Below are 12,059 nucleotides of genomic sequence, written 5' to 3' on the forward strand. Positions count from 1 at the left end.
GTGGGAGGGGGTAAGAAGGGGGGGAGGGGAGATAGTAGCAGGGGCGATGCGGGGTTCGAATAGGCGCGCGCGTGCTCCGTGCCGGCGGTCTCGGCAGAGCGAGCTGCTGGTTGGTAGCGGCTCCGCTACCGGAAGTTAGTGGGCGGTGGGGGGCGGGGGGCGCTGGAGCCGGGGAAGGTAGCTAAACCTCGAATATGTTTGAAGGCTGCGTGCGCCCTCCAGTGAAGGGGCAACAAAGCCCAAATCCTAACCGCCCCCCCACCCCCGCCATCCGTCACCGAGCATTCTTTTAACCCTGTGTAGGAACTAAAGGACCCTGGCTGATAGAGGCTAATAACGAGGCTTTTAATGCTAATTTTCACAATCGGCCTTAAATTATCTTTATCCATTTTTTTCATAATGTAATCCCTTTGTAAGGAGCAGCTATATGGGGCAGTGGATAGAGTGCTGGCCCCAGTCAGGAAGATCTGAGTTCAAATGTGGCCTCAGACTAAAGTCATTTAACTGTCTGCCTCAGTTTCCTCATCTGTAAAATGATTTGGAGAAGGAAATGGCAAACCACTTTAGTATCTTTCAGAGTTTGAGTATGGAGTGACAACATCTGCAATTTAAAGTCTGTAAGAGTTAGCTGGTTTCACTTGGGAGTTAAATGCACTTAACCCAGCATTTAGGTGATTACCTAGCTTGTTTCAAATGCTGTAGATGAACTTATACCTCACTGAAAGGGCTTCACCTCCCCTGCTATTTTCTTCCTTGCTACTTTATCTTCAGAGTAGTAGGTGTTATCATTCTCCTTTTATACATGAACAAAGGTAGGCTGAGGGTTGTTGAGTGACTTTTCTGAGGTTGCTTTTGTAGTATTAGGGAAGGAAGATCTTTTAAATTGTTTAATCCTTTCAACCTTGGGGAGAGACATCTACAATATCTGACCCTGTCCAACTACCTCTTTTTGTAGAGAAACAAATTGGGACCTAGAGAGGGTCAGTGGCCTGGCCTAGGTAGGTAGTTAGGTGGCTCAGCCAGGACATGAGAGAGAATTCTAATCATCCAACTTTGCATGGTTTGCATCCTAGCTCAATTCAGATGCCACTTCCTACACTCCCCCCCCCCCCAAGCTGCTAACTGCCCAGCCCCAAGTTATTTTGTATTTTTTTATTTTTACACAAGAGACTTTGGGCCTCAGAGAAGCCAAGAAAACCTAGATTTAGGTATTGCCTTCTGACACATACTGACCATGTGACCCAGAGCTAGGTACTTAACTACTCAAGCATTGAGCTTCAGGAGTACTTCCGTGACCTCTGGCAAGGCACTATTGGATTGAATTAGAATAGATGATGAAAATCTTGATTCTGACTGAGCCACTAATTCATTCTGTGATCTTGGTAAATATTTCTCTGAACCCATTTTCTTCTATGCAAAATGAGACTAGATGATTGCTAAAGTCTTTTCCAACTCTAATATTCTATAATTTTTTTTTAATTTTTAACCCTTGTACTTTGGTGTATTGTCTCATAGGTAGAAGATTGGTAAGGGTGGGCAATGGGGGTCAAGTGACTTGCCCAGGGTCACACAGCTGGGAAGTGGCTGAGGCCGGGTTTGAACCCAGGACCTCCCGTCTCTAGGCCCGACTCTCACTCCACTGAGCTACCCAGCTGCCCCCTAATATTCTATAATTTTTTTATGAACAGCCATAGTGAATTTGGTGCCAACAAACACTTGATCCTAAGATTTACTAACTTAAAAGATTACATTGCAGTTTTTAAGATTTTGTTTAAACGAGCCTTTTCAACTTCTGAATTAGGCACACCAAAATATTTCTAATAAACATAAAGATGTACTTAGTTTTCAGAGATATCAAGATAATTACCATTCACTTAAAATTTCCATCAGTTCTGCTATTTTTTTTAAAGTTATATAATTATAGTCCTAAAATCTGCAGACAGTTCCAGGAATACAAAAGTCATGAATCATGTTCAGAAACAATGAAAAATTTTCCCTGAACATAGCAAAAAGAAAATAAAATGGTTCACACTTACTAGGTTCCTACCACTAAGCTAGTTACTTAGGATAAAAATAAAAGTTTCTTATATCAAGGAGTTAATATACTAAAGGGGGAGACAATTTATAAAGGAGGGTATGTTAACAGGTTGGATAGGAAAGTCCCAAATCCTTAGGGTTCAGCATCAACTCAAATGAGAAGGTCTGTTGATCACATTTGCAGACAATACTACTACTGCTTTGCAAAAAAGCATGAAGGAAAAAAAAACTTGATTGTCCCACACCGACATCTGATCTTGGGTAACATGCTCAGAACCAGGTTGTAGACTACTTGAAATAACCTCTGAGATACCTAGAAAATCCCCATCACAGAGGTACAGCACTTTAATTACTTGAAATATATAATAGTACATGCATTTGTTTCTCCCTTTCCATTCCCATTAAAATGTAAGATTCTTTAGGCCAAGAATTATTTTTTTTTCTTGTATCTCCATTGCTTATCACAGGGCCTTGCATTTAAGGGTTTGTTCAATTCTGCCATCCCTAGACAGAAGCAGGGATTAGACTTGCAAAATGCCTCACAGATTTGGGGACAGCACTAGCAAAACATAGCATTATTCTGTGAGTCTTGCCAATTAAGATGATAGCTTTATAAAATAGCAAGCCCTAAATGCTTATCTTGGCAGTTCTCTTCATAATGAGGATGCCCTATCTTTTTTATAGGGAATTGGTCATTCATATTTCCTTTTGAGCAATAGAACATCTCTTGGTGCCTACGGGTAGGTTCTAATACTTTGCACATATTGGGAATGGATGAAAGCAGGAACATGCTGGTAAATATTTTACAACTAGCTCTCTGGAAAGAATATATGGCTACATGACACACTGGTAAGCTTAGACTGCATTATTAAGCTTTTTTCCATCACTTTCTTGCATGTAGACATATAAAAAATAAACCAGGCCTTGATTTACAGTTTTCTCATTTCTGCTTGTAATTGTTCACACTGAGAATTTAATGATCACTTCTCCCAAGCCAGTACAAGCTAACTCCAGTACATCACTAGGCATAATAAATAGAAGGAAAATGGCGGTCCTGATTCTCATTCTATAAAGTGATTGCTCCAAACTTTTCCCACTTTCAAATCAATTTTAATTCACTAGTCTACCCCATCCATCAAACCTCAGTAGATGACAGAATAGTAATGTTATATTTGGAAAGGATCACATGATTTGAGAATTGGAAGGAACCCCTCTACCATCTAATGTAGTCTAAACTTTGGTTTAACAGGTGGAGACCAGAGAGGAAAAGTGACATGTGCGTATACTTTACTAAAATTGTCATCTAAGGTAAACTTTCACACATTAAAAAACCTTTTGAAAGTTTGTCCTATATCTTTTACATATAAAATAATTTTAATGTTTGTATTTAGCTCTTTTGATAATGTAAAGGTTTAATAGCATGCCATTTTTATTTCATTTTTAATGAATTGAAAATCCATGATTCCAGTTCATGAGAATGCAAAAAGTTGTTGGAGCAGGCATATCTCCTCTAATGACAGCGCACCTAACTTGCCCAATTTGAGTTTTGTGGGAGTGATTAAATCTCATAAAAGTTAAAATTGTAAAACTAGTTATTATTAAAGGATAGCAAACATCAAGGAGGGTCTAACTGCTAAAATGGAAAAGTTTTGACAAACTGGGTAGACCTGAGCATGCCTAAAGATGCATATCAGTGGAGAGGGAAATACCAAGGATAAAAGTTTTTATATTTGGAAGAATGAGTAAGGTCCTAGAGCAGAACTAAGAAATGATGAATACTGGGAGTAGAGGTGAGAAGTTTAGCTTTCTTTTTTCTTTTTTTTATATTAAGAGAATTTTTCCATGGTTATATGATTCATGTTCTTTCCCTCCCTTCCTCTCATCCCCCCTCTCATAGCCAATGAGCAATTCCACTGAATTTTACATGTGTCATTGATCAAGACTTATTTCCACATTATTAATATTTGCATTAGAGTGATCGCTTAGAGTCTACATCCCAATCATATCCCCATCGAATCATTTAATCAAGCAGTTGTTTTTCTTCTGTGTTTCTGCTCCCACAGTTCTTTCTCTGAATGTGGGTAGCATTCTTTCTCATAGGTCCCTCAGAAATGTCTTGGGTCATTGCATTGCTGCTAGTAGAGAAGTCCATTACATTCGATTGTGCCAAAGTGTATCCATCTCTATGTATATGGTTCTCCTGGTTCTGCTCCTTTCACTCTGCATCAATTCCTGGAGATGGTTCCAATTAACATGGAATTCCTCCAGTTCATTTTTCCTTTTAGCACAATAGTATTCCATCACCAGCAGATAAGTAGGTTAACTTTAGAGAAAAACCTGGAAAGCTCTAAGGCCATGGATATGCTGAGATTAAGATAAGGGATAAATGAGAATATTCAAATCAAAGCATTTTATTCTCATTTAAGAAGATGAGACCATTTACTAATGATTGGAAGAGAGATGAGTTTCCAGAGTACAGATATTTTGTACTGTCGATGACTTAAAAGACAACAAAAACCAACTGAAGTTAGTTTAGACGTGCTAGACTGAGAAGAATGAAAAGGGCATCATCATTGGGCAGAGGTGCTGTTGGTCAGTAAGAATAAGCTCTTAGTTCTGTTTCTTCCTTCCACAATACTTTACAGAAGAGGCAATCTAGGATGCATGAGAAGACTGCATTGAAGTAGTTGATTATAGACTTGGATTCTATTTTAGCCAGGAAGGAACTAGGAAAAGTGAGAGGGATTGAGTTGTACAGGATGAGAAGACTTGAAAGTCCCTTTCAAGGAAAAATTTGCATCTATGAGATTATATATCTGTTGAAATAACTGGTCTGTTTGTCCCATGATTTCCATGTCTAATGGTTATTATATGTGGTAATAGCATTACGTTTCTCCCCCCTTTCTTGCCCTATTATGTGTGTTGTCTCCTTTAGATTAAAACTCCTTGAGGGCAGAGACTGTCTTTCTTTTTATTAATTGTATTCCCAACACTTAGCACAGTACAAGGTTCATCAGTAGGTGCTTTAGAAATGTTTGGTTTGATAAAAACATGCAGACCAAAAATTCCAAAAAGATCCTTGTGACTTAAGACTATAATCAGGGATATTCAGGTAAATGTTTAACAACCAGCATTCCCACCTCTCCCCCAAATAGTCATAAAACACTTTGAATTTGAATTTGAATTGACATTCTCTCTGTCATTTGAAATTGTTGTAAGCCCTGGAAGCTCAACTCTCTACCCTGGAGCTCTCTCTACCCTGAGAGAGCTCTCTACTCTGAACCCTGATCTTAAGCACAGAGGGGATTACAATCAGCATTGTTAGAAAAACTACCTGAACCAATAAAATCATAGATCCTTGAAACTAGAAGGTGTCTCTCCTTACGGCTTCCAGAATGGACAACTTAACATGTATCAGTCAGTCCTCTTTGGCACAGTCCCCCTCTCATGAGGACCAAGGTACAAACCAGCAGCTTATAGTCATGTCCTTTAGCAAGGGACCAGAGCACATGTCCCTACCCATGGAACCAAAGAGTACATGCCCAAATCCAAAGGAAGTACTCCAATTCAACTCTCTGTTGGGTTAAGAAAAATTCCCTAATAACTAGAGCAGTCTAAAAATGGAATGAGCTGCTTTAGTAGTTAGTGAGCTTAGATCATAAGAGATTTTGGCAAAAGTCAAATAACCCTTGGTGATATTTTATTCAGTTACTTGTTAAGTTAGATGGCCACTTAGGTCCCCTTCCAACTTTAAAATTGTGACTGAAGAAGGCAAGGACAGTTTCTGTTTCATGCTTACAGGGTTATGGTGGCAAAGGAGATGAGACAATCATGATGCCAATTTTGCTGCTGGTATTCTTAACTTGTCCTACATACCTCAGACCCTAATCTCAGGTGTCCCTATCCCTGGCAATAACTTTGGCTAAAGTAGAAAATGTTGCCACAAAGAGGTGGCAGATTGCTGTCACTTTAGTGCCACAGAACATTGCTACACATTAGATGAACTTGCAGCAGCATTTGACCAGAGATAACAGAAAGAATAGCAACCTAGCCTAGACTGGCTTTGTGCTCCTTTATCATAATTTTTTCTCTGGAACTCTTTAAACTGATTCGTGGAACTGCGAGTATCCTTTGCACTCTTTTAGAAATGTTACTCTTAGGAGTTAATATTTTTGAGGTGCCACTTGAGGCTTAGAAAATGCTCAGCGATAATACTGATCAATGTTGAGACCCCAAAAGAACTTTCCAACTTTGAGAGATTCAACTATTGCTTAGTGGGTTTGGAGATAACTGGACATTTCATCACTTCTCATCCTTAGTTTGTGATACAATCCACTCTTGTAATTTATTGTTTTTTTTTTCATTCTTGTTGCCAGAAGGATAAAAAACTTCATTTTTACAACAAAACTTCCATATCTGAGTATAGCATTTGTTCTCCTTGTTTCTATTTCTTCCAGACCTCTTTTAGATTTAACTCTGCAATATGAGCCAAGGTCAAGATAATGCCTATGTTTTTCATGTCCTGTGGATAAATAGGAAATGGGTAAATCTGATGACTAATGAAAACAAACCTCCAAAATATTGGGAAAAGCTAAGTCTGCTAATTTAGAATTCCAAGAGCACACTCTGATTCTTACAAGGGCAGATTCACATACAGATGGATATGTACATTTGGCTTCTTATAAGAAACCTATTTTCAGGATGACTGCTGCATCCTCTTAAAATGCTACTTGGTTGAACTTCTGTTATGTTGTCAATAGAACTAAAAGTTTTGTTGTGAATGGAAGTTGTCAACAAGTTAACAAACACCTATTTTACAAGTGTATTGTAAAAAAGGATGATGGAGGATGGTGAGAAAGGAGAAGGAAGGGAAAAGGAAGGGAAGGAAGCCGCGGTAGCCCCCAGCCCCGGTGGGGAAATTAACCCAAGCTCTTTCGGAGCAGAACAAAGTCAGGCTGACTTTGGGATATTTAACTGAGTTTAGGTTAGGAAAGAAAAGGTCTGAGGAAGCTAGGAGGTAGATCTCCAACAGCTACGTAGGGACCAAGGCTCTCCTTGGTTCTGGGGAAAAGGCACCAAAACACAGACCTCTCTCTCCTTTTTATAACTTTCTCAGACACCTCCCACAAAGGAAGTAGGATGTGTCTGAAGAAGTTGTGGTAGGGAGTCTTGGGAAATGGAGTCTCCCAGGGTTCAGAAGGGTTTTAAACTGCAAACAAGCTAAGCACAAGAAAAGTAAAAACTGACCCTGACCTCAAGAAGCACACATTAATGGAATAAAACTCTTGCCTAGGGGCAGCTGGGTAGCTCAGTGGAGTGAGAGTCAGGCCTAGAGACAGGAGGTCCTAGGTTCAAACCCGGCCTCAGCCACTTCCCAGCTGTGTGACCCTGGGCAAGTCACTTGACCCCCATTGCCCACCCTTACCAATCTTCCACCTATGAGAAAATACACCGAAGTACAAGGGTTTAAAAAAAAAGGAAAAAACAAAAAACAAAAAAACTCTTGCCTAAACACCCTCTATCAATCCCTTCCTCTCCAAAAAAGGAACAAAGCTTCATTTGATCTTATTATTATCTAGGCCATTTTCCTTCTTTGAATGCCAAAATTCTAAGAATTACAGTCTGGAGCTATTGTCTTTATTCCCTTAATCTTTGTGATTCTGTTTCTATACTCACTTTCATTAAAATTGTTTTCTCAGAGATTTCCAGTGATTCTGCAAAATTATAGGACCTAAGTAGGTTCTCTGAAAAGTAACCTCAAAGGTTATTAAGTTCAACTAGAATCTACATGGGAATTTTTTCTATAGCATCCCTAATGAATGGTCTTTCCTCTGAGGAGCAAGAATTTGCTTTTTACTGAGAGCATCTATCCCCTTTCAAACAGTTCTAATTTTAGAAAGTTTGTCTTATATTAAATTTGAATTCATCAGCAAGGTCCACTCATTGTTACTAGTTCAGCCCCTGGAAAGAAGTAAAACAAGTCTTCTACTTGGTAGACCTTTTAGATACTTGGGAGACAGCTTATGTCTCCCCATGTCTTCTTCAGGACAAGTATTCTCATTTCCTTCAGGTCATTCTGGTTTGGCAATTCTCCAGTTCTCTCACTATTTGGGTAATCTTCTGGATTCATTCCAGCTTGCTACATTCTTCCTAAAATGTTATGCCTAGAACTAAAAATGGTACTTTGTGCTCTGAGCAGGGCAAAATAAAGTAGAACTATTACTTCCCACATTCTGGACCCAACTCTTAAAACTGATTAGGAAAGCAATAGCCTTTTTATCTGCCAAATGAATATTTTTGAAAGAGCAATAATTTTCATTTTGTAACAATTATGGGTGTGAATGTGCACTTCTACTGACAGGCAGGCTGATTCAGAACAAGGTAAAAGCCTATTGGGCTGATTTTTCTATCCACTAGTTCTGCTTCAGGTGGGTGTTAGATTTTGTTCCGTTGACACATTTTACTGGGTTTTTGCTATTGTTCCTCAGTTTTTAATTTTATAATTTTTAAGAATGGATATTACTCTGAAGATGCAAAACTATAAAAATCTTATGAACAATGCCAAATACTATAAGAACGATGACTATAAGAAAAGATATGTTGCATATTAAGAAAAATTTTAAAGATGTAAAATGTAAGGTTTATTATATGCCATTAGTTATTTTACTTTGTCTCAAGCATCCCTAAGCTACTGTAAACACTCCTGATACTTGTTGACCTTTTAGTCCACTAAAACCCCTAGATATTATTCACAGTTGCTAATTAGTGATATCTCTATCCTCTATTTGTGAAGTTAGTTTTTTGAACATATATATGTGTATATATATATGTATATATATACACACACACACATATATATATATATATATAGTTAACCTTTAAAATCAAACAAACATGCAGCTCTGTAGCAAAGATGTTTATTTCCATTAAGAGAATTCAAAAACACACAAAAGGCTGGGGAAGGGTGTTGGATAGATAGACCCAAGGTCCCCCAAGAGACTGAAGAAGGGTACAGGTTTATATGGTGTTTCTGGTCTTGGGATTAGGAAATGTAGGAAATTTCTACCCAGCACAAGAATATACTATCAATTTTTTGGAATGAGTGTACATCAGAATGGGACTTAAGATAAAGAGATGATGTGGGAACTCTGGGGCACACTGACTTTTTGGAGCTAGAACATTGCAAAGTAGGACTATATCACCATTCTATAATCTTAATGTTCTCAAGTTATGAATAAACATCATAGAAGTCATTAGAAATGTCTTAAACCTAAACATTTCCTCTATTTTGACTGAGAGAAAATTTGCCCCCACTGGCCAGAGGAAAAACTTGATGGGACATAATTTTTAGTCATAATCCACTGTATCTTGACACAAAGCCACAAAAACATTAAGAAAGAGAAAAGGAACTCAATATACAAATGGGGGGGGGAACCCCACCAAAACAATACAATAATGAATATCAACATTTAACTAATATCAAGCCTTTTTACATTTTGGTAACCCATCCCCAATGTCCACAAGTTTCATTTCAGATCTCAAATGTCCCGTATAGTTGTTTTATCTTTAAAAATATCTTCTTTTGGTTATTCAGAGATAGGTCTCCTCTCTAAAACATTTGTTCCTTTGGTTCCAAGTTACTTATAGATATTTCTTAGATGTGCTTGCTAAAATCTTCTACAAAGCAGATCTTAATGAAAATTAGTACAACTTTTACATTTTACTTCTTGGATAACTAGTTGAGATGGTAAAAACCATCCACAACCTTGGGGTTCTAATCTTATCAACAATAGAACAAATCAGTTAAAATTCAGAGATTTTAGATTTTTACATGCCATTAGAATAATTTACATTTGGGGGGATGAAACCAAGATGGCAGCTTAGTAGCCACAAAAGCTGAAACTGCTCTGACAGTCCTTCCAAAGCAATCTTTTAAAAGTGCTTCAAAATGGCAGGAGACAAAAATCAACAGCAAGACAGAGTGAGGAGGCTTTCCCACTGAACACAGTTTGAAAGATAGGCAGAGAGTTAATTATTTGGGCCTACTTTGGGATCCTGGGACCCTTCCTACACTAACAACAGATCACCCCAGTCTGACCTCTTGAAATCACAGACCCACCCCACCCCCCCTGCACCAACCCACAGTGAGGCCCTTCTGAAGTCCATAGCACTTGGCCCTTTCAAGCCTGCATTGTGATGAAAACCCAGCCCCAGGACAAAATAGCTCACAGTACCAAGCCCAGTAAGCCATCAGCAGAGGAGACAGAATCCGCAGCTTTCAGAATTCCCAGTCCACAGGCAAAAAACAAAACAAAAAACAAAACAAAACAAAACAAAAAAACGCCTAACTCTAAAACATTTCTATGGAGACAAAAAGTGAAAGAGAGTCAATGGGGACAGTGAGATCCAAGCAAGCACAGGCAAAACTTCAAAGAAAAATGGAAATTAGTCTCAAACACTGGAAGAATCATTTACATTTAACATTCAGGATTACCTAATTTGTTCTATCTCAATACTTTTCATTCCAATTACTTTAGGAAGATAAGATGCTCTTAGGGATCTTATATATAAAAAGATAAGCAACAACTCCTTTTTTAATGCCAATACCAATCAAACTACCAAAAATTATTTTATAAAACTAGGAAAAAATAAAGTTAATCTAGAAGAAGAAAAGGTCAAGAATATCTAGGAAATTAATGTTAAAAAAAATCAAGGAAGGTGGCCTAGCAGTACTAGATCTCAACTGTACTATAGAGCAGTAATCATCAAAACAGTCTTGTAGTGGCTAAGAAATAAAATGGTGTATTAATTGAATAGATTATATATACAATATATATGGCTAACCTAGTGTTTAATAAACCCAAAGACCCCAGCTTTTGGGGTAAGAGCTCACTATTTAACAAAAACTGCTGGGAAAACTGGAAAATAGTACGGTAGGAACTAGGTACAGACCAATACCTCCCACTCTATATAAAATAAGGTTAAAATCAATATATGATTTAGACAAAAAAATTAGGTTGATAACATAAGTAAATTAGGGGAACATAGAATAGTTTACCTGGCAGATCTTTGGAGAAGGGAAGAATAGATGGCCAAACGAGATAAATGAATAATTTTGAATATATTAAATTAAAAAGCTTTTGTACAAACAAAATCAATACAACCAAGATTAGAAGGGAAAGAACAAACTGGGAGGAATTTCTATAGCAAATTTCTTTGATAAAGGTCTAATTTCTCAAATTTGTAGAGAATGAAGTCAAATTTATAAGAATACAAGTCATTCCCCAACTGACAAATGGCCAAAAGATATGAATAAGCAATTTTTAAATGAAGAAATCAAAGCTATCAGTAATTATATGAAAAAAAAAGTTCTAAATCACTCTTGATTGGAGAAATGCAAATTAAAATAACTCTGAGGCACTATCTCACACCTGTCAGATTGTCCAGTATGACAGGAAAGTAATAAATATTGGAAGGAATGTGGCAAAATTGGGACACTAATGCATTGTTAGTGGAGTTGTGAACTGATTTGAAATTACAAGGCAATTTGCAACTATACCTAAAGGTCTATAAAACTGCACATGCCCTTTGATCCAGTAATATCACTACTAGACCTGTATCCCAAAGGGATCATAAAAAAGGGGAAAGATCCTACTTGCACAAAAATATTAATAGCAGTTCTTTTTGTGGTGGCAGAGAATGGAAAACTAAAGGGATGCCCCTCAATTGGGGAACGGCTGAACAAATTGTGGTATATGTTGGTATGGGAATATTATTATGCTAGTAGGATGCTTTCAGAAAACCCTGGAAAGATCTACATGAGCTGATGCAGAGTGAAATAAGTAGAACCAGGAGAACCCATACTCAGTAACTGCAATGTTATACAATGATCAACTGTGAAAGACTTAGCTACTCTCACAACAATACAATGATCCAGGACAATTCTGAAAGATTTATGAAGAATGCTATCCACCCCCAGAGGAAAAACTGTTGGAGTCAAAATGCAGATCGAAGCATAATAT

Source organism: Gracilinanus agilis, chromosome 1 (genome assembly GCF_016433145.1).
Source record: "Gracilinanus agilis isolate LMUSP501 chromosome 1, AgileGrace, whole genome shotgun sequence".
NCBI classification, from domain to species: Eukaryota; Metazoa; Chordata; class Mammalia; order Didelphimorphia; family Didelphidae; genus Gracilinanus; species Gracilinanus agilis.